The 10,017-nt window shown below is 45.0% G+C and overlaps 1 protein-coding gene across 3 annotated transcripts in view; it reads right to left on the reverse strand.

The window, feature by feature from the left end:
* Nucleotides 1–10,003, reverse strand: part of JAML (junction adhesion molecule like) — a 28,116-nt gene extending 18,113 nt beyond the window's left edge. The window contains exons 1-4 of one of the 3 annotated variants that reach the window (XM_034665871.1): nucleotides 9,066–10,003; nucleotides 7,976–8,111; nucleotides 7,764–7,860; nucleotides 2,658–2,721 (exon numbers count right to left, since the gene is read on the reverse strand). The gene's annotated coding sequence lies outside the window, so the exon portion shown is untranslated. Of the gene's footprint in view, nucleotides 1–2,657; nucleotides 2,722–7,763; nucleotides 7,861–7,975; nucleotides 8,112–8,227 lie in introns of all 3 variants that reach the window. The other 2 variants (XM_034665870.1, XM_034665869.1) reach the window with 2 other exon arrangements.
* Between the last annotated feature and the right edge of the window lie 14 nt (nucleotides 10,004–10,017).

Genomic DNA, 10,017 nt, shown 5'->3' on the forward strand with positions numbered 1-10,017 from the left:
GCTCCCATTCTCCCAGCTAGTCCCCTCCCCATTTCCCAATTTCCTTTCTCCAAGCTCCTTTCTAAAGAAAGAAGAGAAACCCTGACATCCTTCTTTCAGGTCATGAATTTAGACACCCATAAACAGGAAATGAGATGTCTCTTGCTCCTAGTTTCCCATGGGTTCCCCATTTAAAAAACCAATTCACAGGTATTTTTTGCTTCCTTCCTCTTTTCCTTTTCTTTAGCTCCTTTACAAAAGCTTATCTCGGCTGGCTGATTCTGGCTGTCATGAGGTCCTTGTCATTAGGCTAATACAGGGGTGCCTGGGTGGCATAGTCGGTTAAGCGTCAGACTCTTGGTTTGGCTCGGGTCATAATCTCAGGATCCTGAGATCGAGCCCTGCGTTGGGCTCTGTGCTCAGCCTGGAGTCTGCTTGTCCCCCCGCCCCTCCCCCCACTCATGCACTTGCGAGCTCTCTAATAAATACATAAAATTAAAGAAAAAAAAAGAATAGGGCGCCTGGGTGGCGCAGTCGTTAAGCATCTGCCTTCGGCTCAGGGCGTGATCCCGGCGTTCCGGGATCGAGCCCCACATCAGGCTCCTCCGCTGAGAGCCTGCTTCTTCCTCTCCCCCTGCTTGTGTTCCCTGTCTCGCTGGCTGTCTCTCTCTGTCAAATAAATAAATAAAATCTTTAAAAAAAGAAAGAAAAGAAAGAAAAGAAAAAAGAAAAGAAAAGAAAAGAAAAGAAAAGAAAATATTCGTTAAAAAAAAATGAGGCCAATATGGAGCACGGCTCTCCCTTGAATTTNAAAGAAAAGAAAAGAAAAAAGAAAAGAAAAGAAAAGAAAAGAAAAGAAAATATTCGTTAAAAAAAAATGAGGCCAATATGGAGCACGGCTCTCCCTTGAATTTCCTTTGTGCCTGTCTTCTCCCCATCTTCCCATCCAGCTTTGCCCTCAGCCCCGGCTTTTCAGCCTCAGGGTGTCTGGCATGCATGACACCGCTCCACTATCTGTATATTGCTCAAGTACTTTCTCTTTTCACCAAAAGAGAAAACCATTACATGGATATTTCTGTTTTCACAAGATGTGCTCCATGCAAAGAGACAACAACATCAAGAAAGACACGTTTAGTTGCTGGCCAGTTTATATGGAGGAAGAGCCAAATGAATGCATGTGGGAATAAACAGAAAATGTGCCAGTGTTTCTGTGCAAGCTGTCGCCCTGAGAGAAGAGAGTTAACTTCCTGCCCAACAGCAGGCACACAGTAGGGAAGACGGAAAAGAAAACATGAACTCGAAACCCTTTGGAGGGGCTTGTTTTGAAAGAAATCAAGATTAGCTCCAAAACCGATTTGGAATTTTCCTGTAAGGAAGAACTGAGCAGCTTGACGTGTGGTTAAAGGTGTAAGAAGCGCATTTGGTTTAATCTGGAGCGCGCTGTATGTGGAAGCAAGGGAAGGGGAGCTAGAAAGCAGGCGCCAGAGGGTAGAGAAATTTACCCCGGACCGGTCATCTTTGTAGAGAAATGGCTGAAGAAAATGAGACTTTCTACAGAGGAGGGCAAACCTCTCCACAGAGAAATACAAACCCTACTTCCACCAAGCCACCACCTCCAGGACGGGATTGCCAACTCGGGCTGGGAGGGCAGAAGCCTGTGGGCTGCTTCCCGCACCCCGGAGGAAATGTCTCAAGACCCCAGAGCATTACAGCCCTACTTCTGTGAAAACAAATTCTCTTAAATACATCCTATTTTCCAGGGGGTGGGGTTGGGGTGTCTGTGTGTCTGTCTGCCTGCCTGTGTGTGTGTGTGTACACTCTGTGTTCCCTGGAATTAGAGCAAAGGTGGTTCTTTTTGTACTTGGCTGAGTCAGTGTTTAGGTTACCATGCCCAGTTAAAAAAAACAAAACAATAATAAAGAGAAAAATGAAAGACAAGAGCAAAGCACCTCCTGAGTCATTTATTCCTCCTACAGAGCTAGGTCTGTGGATAAAGGCGGGGGAGAGAGGATGAACAACTTAGAAGAGCTGAGCCACAAGCAGCAGCCCTGAGCACTGAGGGTTGGGAGGCTTCGAGAACGGGAGAGTCCAACCCAGCCTGAGGGGGGACAGCCAGAGGTTTTTCAAAGGAAGTGGAGCTTACGGAGAACCCTGAAGGGTAAGGAAGGCTTAGTCAGGCTTGCTCAGGGAAGGTGAGGAGAGAAAACCTCCCGGCAAAAGAAACTGCCCCAGACTGTGGAAGAGCTTGGTGCGTTTGCAGAAGCACGAGAAAGCTGGAGGGGCAACAGCATGAACATGGCTGCAGGGATTCTGGGGCTCTCTGGTGATTTCAATTCCTGATCTGAGACTTGCTGTGGTTTTAAAGCCACAATTGAGAGTGCAGGAATGCCAGGGAGACACTTTCCTTGTAGCACATCGGAAGGTTCCAGAACCCCCAGTTCAGGACCCAAAGGCCTTCTGTATCTAATAGAAACAGAGGAAGATTCAGCTTTCCAAGAAAGAGGTTTTGTTCCCTGGCTTCGAAAACAGCTGTTCCAGCAAAACTCCGAAGTTCCACATTAGGGTTTACTGTTTTCAACAAACTAAGGGGAAATGAAAATATATAAAATTGGCTTTTGAAAATGCACGAGACTTACGAGAAATCAAGTCCCCTCCATGGTCCCTTGGTTTCAACTTACCCAGTAACACTGGCATCAGGATGAGTTTCAGTGGGCAAAACATGCCGCTCGCCAATTTTTCAATCTTTAAGTAAAAGAAAACTAAAATCAGAAAACAGCATCAAGAGAAGTTTGTTAATTTAACAAACCCACAGTCAGTGCCTCCGTGGGCCAGCCTCCGTCTGAGGCTCTGGGATGCAGCCCCAAACAAGAAGGGCAGGGTCCCCGCTCACATGCAGTTTGTAAGTGGGGGGGGGAGGGGGGAAAAAAGAGGCAAATGAATGAACAAGAAAGTAGGAGATGCTGGAATCTGCTATGATGAAACAAAACAGAGCATGTTTGGAGAGTCGCTTGGGGGCCGCTTTAGATTGGCTGTAAGGGAAGTCAGATGAAAGTGGCTTTTCGAGAGGAAAAAAGCAACTAATTTCAGGATATTCTTGAGCTGACAACCCTAGCCATCCTACAACCTAGGGTTTCACACAAACAGGAGATCACAGAGACTCAGTGTGAAAGCTCTGCCTATCTATCTAACTAAATTAGAATTGCTACTTCTATTTTTTTTTTAAGATTTTATTTATTCATTTGACAGAGAGAGAGTGAGAGAGGGAAAGAGCACAAGCAGGGGAAAGGGCAAATGGAGAGGGAGAAGCAGGCTCCCCACTGAGCAGGGAGCCCCACGTGGGACTCGATCCCAGAAGCCTGGGATCACACCCCGAGCCGAAGGGAGACACTTAACCATTTGAGCCACTTAACTGTCTGGCACCCCCAAAATTGCTATTTTTAAACATACAGAGAATGTTCAGGACATGTGGGAAAGGAGATACACAAATAAGGAGAAAATTTTCAACCCAGTTAAGGTATTCACCAAGCTCTGTGGCAGAAAGAAGCTGTGTGAAATGGCCACGTTGAGGTTTTGGGGTTTTTTTGCTTTTTTCCCCCTTTTTTTTTAAGAGAGGGAGAGAGTCAGGAGGGGCAGAGGGAGAGAGAGAATCTTAAGCAGGCTCCATGCCCAGCGCAGAGCCTGATGTGGGGCTCGATCCCAGGACCCTGAGATTATGACCTGAGCCGAAACCAAGAGTCAGACACTTAAGCACCCCAGCGCCCCTGCCCCACATTTTTTTAAGGAAACAGAAGAACACCAATTCCAAGGAGTTACAATCCAACCAGCTTGGGTTCCTACCAACTACTATGGCTAGTCTCAGTCATGACCCCTGCATCCCGAACATCCTGACACTGAAGGAACTCTACCTAGAACATTCTAGGAGGAAAGACCTCTTTTGTGTAATACCATCATAGCACCCTACCCAGCTCTGCTGGGAAGTCTAGGACCTATGGCGGCCATTTTAACTTGCAAAATGATTACCTAAGAGAGTCCTTACCTGAGTTCAAACCAACAAAATCTTCCATCTGGAAAATCAGGGTCAAACTGTTTAAGAAGTCCCACCCTAGGTCCCACTTATGCAGAGAAGTCAGTTGACCTTGCTCAACCTCGGTCCCCTTGCCTATAACATGGGGATAATACTGCAAGGATCAAATATTATCATATTTGATAATGTAGATAATAGTGCTTTGATAAGCAGAAATCATTACCACATAAGATCCTATTTTTTCATAACCTAAAATCAGATAGAAAACAGAATTTGTTGTGTTAGGAGAGATTTGGGTTCTGAGCATCTACCTTTAGATAGAATGGCAAATGATGAATCAGAATNCCTGAGTTCAAACCAACAAAATCTTCCATCTGGAAAATCAGGGTCAAACTGTTTAAGAAGTCCCACCCTAGGCCCCACTTATGCAGAGAAGTCAGTTGACCTTGCTCAACCTCGGTCCCCTTGCCTATAATATGGGGATAATACTGCAAGGATCAAATATTATCATATTTGATAATGTAGATAATAGTGCTTTGATAAGTAGAAATCATTACCACATAAGATCCTATTTTTTCAAAACCTAAAATCAGATAGGAAACAGAATTTGTTGTTAGGAGAGATTTGGGTTCTGAGCATCTACCTTTAGATAGAATGGCAAATGATGAATCAGAATGAACTGGAAACTTTTAAGTTTCAATTTTTGAATCCCATCACAATGTTGATAATAATTAACTGACTCAGATATACCAAAAGTCACATTAAGTTTCCCCAAACATAAGTACATCTGATGAAAACGCAGATCTCTCTCAAGATAGCCACAGTCCTCTTCTGGCTCTGACGCCCATCCCGCCGCACACATACATGGGTGAGCGTAATAAAGGACTTCCTTTACAGCATATCACGGTGTTAGTTCATCATATCTGGGACTTCTGAGATCCCTGCACATTCTGGATGCATTCTTCCTCAGGGGTTGGTTGTGCTCCCTGCTCTGTCCAATTCTTGTACATCTCCCGGAGCAGGTCACCATCGGCTTGGAGGTGTAACAACTGATTTATAGGTCTAACAGCAAACCCCGTTAAGTCCAGAGTCTCAAGAAGGAGCATATGTTCTTGTTTACGAGTGTCCCAGGCCTGTGCCACACCACCAGTAAAGTGCCTCGCGTGTGCTGGGTAAGTGCTGCTGGCTACCCACGGGACCATTACACTGAAATCAACTTAGATATCCTACAGCCAGGCCATTCTCTTCTAAGAGGACACCAGTGATCCCAAAGAGACTCTGAATCTGGTCACCAAACTCAAGTCACTCAGAGACACTCAACCATTTTCAAACAGATTTTTTAAAATGTGCCAACAATCTAATGAATGGAAGAGACCGTTTTGGTTCAAAGTACTCACATGCACCATTAGAACTCTCTGTAAATGAAGAGAGAAGCAATGAATTCATGGAAAAAGCACTGAATTTCTAAAAAATTCTCCTCCTGGGTCAGACCTTCCATTAACTAATTCTTTGATCTCTGGGAAATCGCTCAATCTCCTTAACGTGAAAGGATCAGACTTCTGCGTTTTAAAGCCCAACTGCTGTGAACTTCATTTATCCCACCAGGATGAATCTAACCCCCCCTCCCCCCCACTGAATGTTCTTCCCACCCACTTCACCCAGTGAGCTCCCGGTCAGCTTTCAGGTCGCAAGCTAATGTGGTTTCCTTAGGGACATCTCTCCCGGGCCACGCTCACCGGCTCAGACTCGGAGCCACCAGTTTGAACAGTACTGTTTATCTCTCCTTCATGGCATCTGTCACAATTTCTAATTATTTATTTGTGTGTCTGTTTGATTAAAGTCTTGCTCTCCACCTTCTCCTCCCAAGACTCTAAGCTCTATGAAGCCAAGAGCTGAGCCTGTGTGCCTCTGCATGACCAGGGCCAGCACGGAGTGAGGCCCAGGCTGGGATCTAGGAACCACTCGTCAAACGAGAGAACAACACCTAACAGGGCCAAGAACACTTTAATCAAGTTTCGATTTCCTTGTTAGTTGGCAAATATTCAGAAATTCCTATCATATACATGCGTGTGTGTGTGTGTGTATGTGTGTGTATGCCGAATATAGATGTCCTAATTATATATATATATATCTGAATAATGAAATTCAGAATTTTACATATACAAACACAGAATATCTATATAAATGAATCTCTGTCTGTCTTTAGAAATCCAACCAAAGCATCAGATGCTCTTTAAGCACCTTCATAATAAGACTCCATTTAAATTCTCAGTTTCTACCCTCCCTCTCCTCCAGATCCTGACATCTCAGCAAATGTTCTTGAGATAATTCTGCATGGTAAGGCAGCTCATGCGTTGACCAAACATTTTGACCTGAGCTCATGGTGCTTTCACAACAGAACTCCTGGCAAATGTCTTCTATCACCCCCCGGGGAGTTGTAATTATAAGGATCCCCTTTCCCACTATTAACAGTGCAGAGGAATTGTTTCCCTTGGCACAATGATGGCAGAAAAACATCTTCAGAAAAGAGACTCATGACAAGGAGGCTACCACACAGGGTGTGAAAATGACCCCCGAATATTACAATATCACAAGACAAAATAAGGAAGAGGTGCTATCTCTGAGTGCAGGTGCTTGCCTCCTGTGAGGACAACCAACCACTGAGCAAACACAACCGCACAGGCTTCCTTACACAGCCCACCCCACTCCCCCTTCCCTACCCACCCTTCATGCTAAGTCCCCTCAGTTTACCCTTGGCTGCACACCTCCAAGCTCTCATTGTTTTTGGGTATATAAATCCATGTAACCACCCTGAGGTGTGAACTTCTTGAAGTGCATCCTCATTTTTCCTTCCAAGACCACTTATCCTACATTGGGCTGGGAGGTTACATGGCTCCTTGTAAGACAGTCTCAGTGACATTGGTCAACCCTCTAACCTGAAGGGAACTTTGGAAGTCATTACTGCCGCTCCCTCCTCAGACGGGGTTACACCCAAACCACCCTACAATAGGCCTTCATGAGATCAGAGCTTTGCCAAGGGCACAACGAGTAAGGGAGAGAGCCTAGCTCTCTCGAGGGGTTTAAGTTCCTGACTTCTTAAGGTTAAATATTCATCTGTCTAGGGGCGTCTGGGTAATGCAATCGGTTGAGCCTCTGACTCTTGGTTTCAGATCAGGTTATGATCTAAGGGTTGTGAGATCAAGCCCCACATCCAGCTCCACACGCAGCATGGAGTCTGCTTGAGATTCTCTCTCTCTTTCTCCCTCTCTCCCTCTGCCCCTCCTGCTAGTGCACTCTCTCTCTCGCTCTCTCTCTAATAAACAAATAAATCTTCAAAAAAAAAAAAATATATATATATTGGCCCGTCTAGGATTGGGAGAAGGGAAACAGTGAGGGAGAAGTCCTGCCATAAGTTGAAGGACAACAGTCAGGAGGACAACTAGTCAGGAGGGCTAGTCAGTCACTGCTCTACCTAAAAACACAGGCAACTTAAAAGCTAAAGTCCCACTACCACCATCATCATCTACTCTTTCATTAAGAGCAAACCTCTCACCCCCCTTTTCCCTGAGGATCGTAACAGAGGCGACTCTACACCACAGAAAGGAAAACTGCACCTAGCAGCCTACCTTAGTCCAGTCTCTTCCTGCAGAGGTTGACAGCCCTGCAAATGTGGCCATCAAATTAAAACCTTCAGAACCAGCCTTCTTCCGAGAGAGAAAAGTTTGAATCACTTCTTAAGAAATTCAAAGCAATGGCTTACCCGTGAGGAGAGGCACCCGGGGGAAGCAACGCAGGAACTCTGCTACGAGTGCAGTACCCCAGTCCGACTCCAGAGACTTGCGTGCATTCTGAAGTGGCTACAGAGATGCAAACAGGAACCTCTCAATCAAGGTTCTCGTTTCTATCATCTGGCCCATGACCCAATTTTTATTTATACTTTTGCTCTAAGAGGAGGTAATAAACATAACTTACTGAGGAGAGCCTCATATTCCAGACCTGCGTACTTGCCATCTCCCCTTCTAGATTACAAGCTCTCTGAGTGCGAGGGCGAGGGCGAGGGCGAGGTCTCCAACAGCATTAGGCGAACATTCCCCGAGAAAAAAATTAGCTGCATGCAAACAAAATACAATAAATTTAAGATGAACATGAAACGTTTTGCTCTGTTTAAAATACAGCAACCTCAAAATAAAAAATAAAATTTAATTTTTTAAAAAATACATTAACCTCTCATTTTTTTCTCTCAACCCGGCAATACAATATAGCCAGCCACTCAATCCCTGCCTCCAAGGATAGGCCTGCTCAGTCCTCCAACTTACCATGTTGATTTCCTCTGACCATGTGATGTCAGCATTTACAAAACACAGGTAGTGCGTTATTCCTGCACAGAACCCCTTGCGCAATTTGGACATCATAGATAAGAACACAAAGCTTCTTCACTTCAAGGTATCTTTTGCTTGTAATTTGCCACTTCAAAGTAAGTGTTCTCAATGTACACACCTTCAACCTTGGCTTGACCTACACATGGCCACCTATTTTTTTGGAACTCTCCTGTATCATTCAAAAAGTTGTTAAAGGGGCGCCTGGGTGGCTCAGTCAGTTAAGCGTCTGCTTCGGCTCAGGTCATGATCCCAGGGTCCTGAGATCAAGCCCCTCATGGGGCTCCCTGCGGGGAGCCTGCATGTCCTTCTCCCTCTGCCGTTTCCCCCCACTCCTGCTCTTTCTGTCTCTCAAATATATAAATAAAATCTTTAAAAAATAATAAAAAGAAAAGTTGTTGAATACTTGCTCTCTCAAGGACTATGCCACATGGTTGCACGGTAAGCCAGCAACTTACGTAAATACTCCCACCATGGCCTATTTCAAGCTACCATTTAACAATAGGCTTGCAAAATTCCTAAAAATTTAACCATCAGCTCTTGCTGTGTGAGCTGGCTCCAGCAGACCACTGAATCTATGCAGGTTCTTGCAGGGGTACAGCTGAGACGAACGGCTGCTTGCTGCTGGAAACCACAACCTCCTCCCCTTGCATATAACAGCTCTAATTTTATAAGTAGACACACACCAAAAAGTAGCCAGAAAGCGCAAAGCAGTTTATTAATTGTGATGTGGTAAAGATCTCAAGAGTCACGATGTCTGTGCATATGGCCCAGCAGTGCACATGCTCCTGCAAAAAAAAAAAAAGAAAAGAAAAGAAAAAAAAAAGCACCACACACAAAAAAAACCACAGAGAAATGCAGCTGTTAATAGTCCAACAGTCCGACATGGGGGTCAGAGGAATGGAGCTGCCTCTTCTGGCAGCAAAGTTTCCAGTAGCACAATTAAACGATAGTCTTGGTCCACTCCCTATGGGTCTTCTTAAGGCTCTCATTTGGAACCTTAACGGAGTAACACAATAGAACTTTCAGATTCGGGATTTGGCCTCCAACAATTTTTTTGCACAGGGACGTACAACATTCCCTCCGAAGCACCAGTGCACACTTTGGGAGCTGCAGAGAACTAAGACATTCTCCAAGAAGCCTGGGGTAACAGGCCCCATGGGAAACACAATGCATTTTATAAATTCACATTTGGTAACAGAATTAAGAGCTCAATGTGCAAAACTTCTAAGGTAATGTAACCATGAGTAATGCCTTCAGCAGCCAAAGAAAAATTCTGAAAGGCTTTTCACTCCGTCTGAAGCTTTCAGAATTAAATTTCCTCTCTAGACAAGGCTGGTCTTCAGACAGCGTGCTCCGCATCCAGAGCAGCAGAAAGAACAAGAGAAGAGCACCTGAGAAGATATTAAAAGAGTAAGTTTAAAAAACAAAAACAAAAATCTTGAACTTCTTTCCATCCTTAAGGAAGACAGGTATCCAAACACTGCTTTTTACTCCTTTGGGGGAGAGAGAGAAAGGAAGAAAGAAAAGAAAGGAGGGACGCCTGGGGGGCTCAGTCGGTGAAGCGTCTGCCTTCGGCTCAGGTCATGATCCCAGGGTCCTGGGATCGAGTCCTGTATCAGACCCTGGGATCGAGTC

The sequence above is a fragment of the Ailuropoda melanoleuca genome, chromosome 8 (genome assembly GCF_002007445.2).
Source record: "Ailuropoda melanoleuca isolate Jingjing chromosome 8, ASM200744v2, whole genome shotgun sequence".
In the NCBI taxonomy this organism is placed as follows: Eukaryota; Metazoa; Chordata; class Mammalia; order Carnivora; family Ursidae; genus Ailuropoda; species Ailuropoda melanoleuca.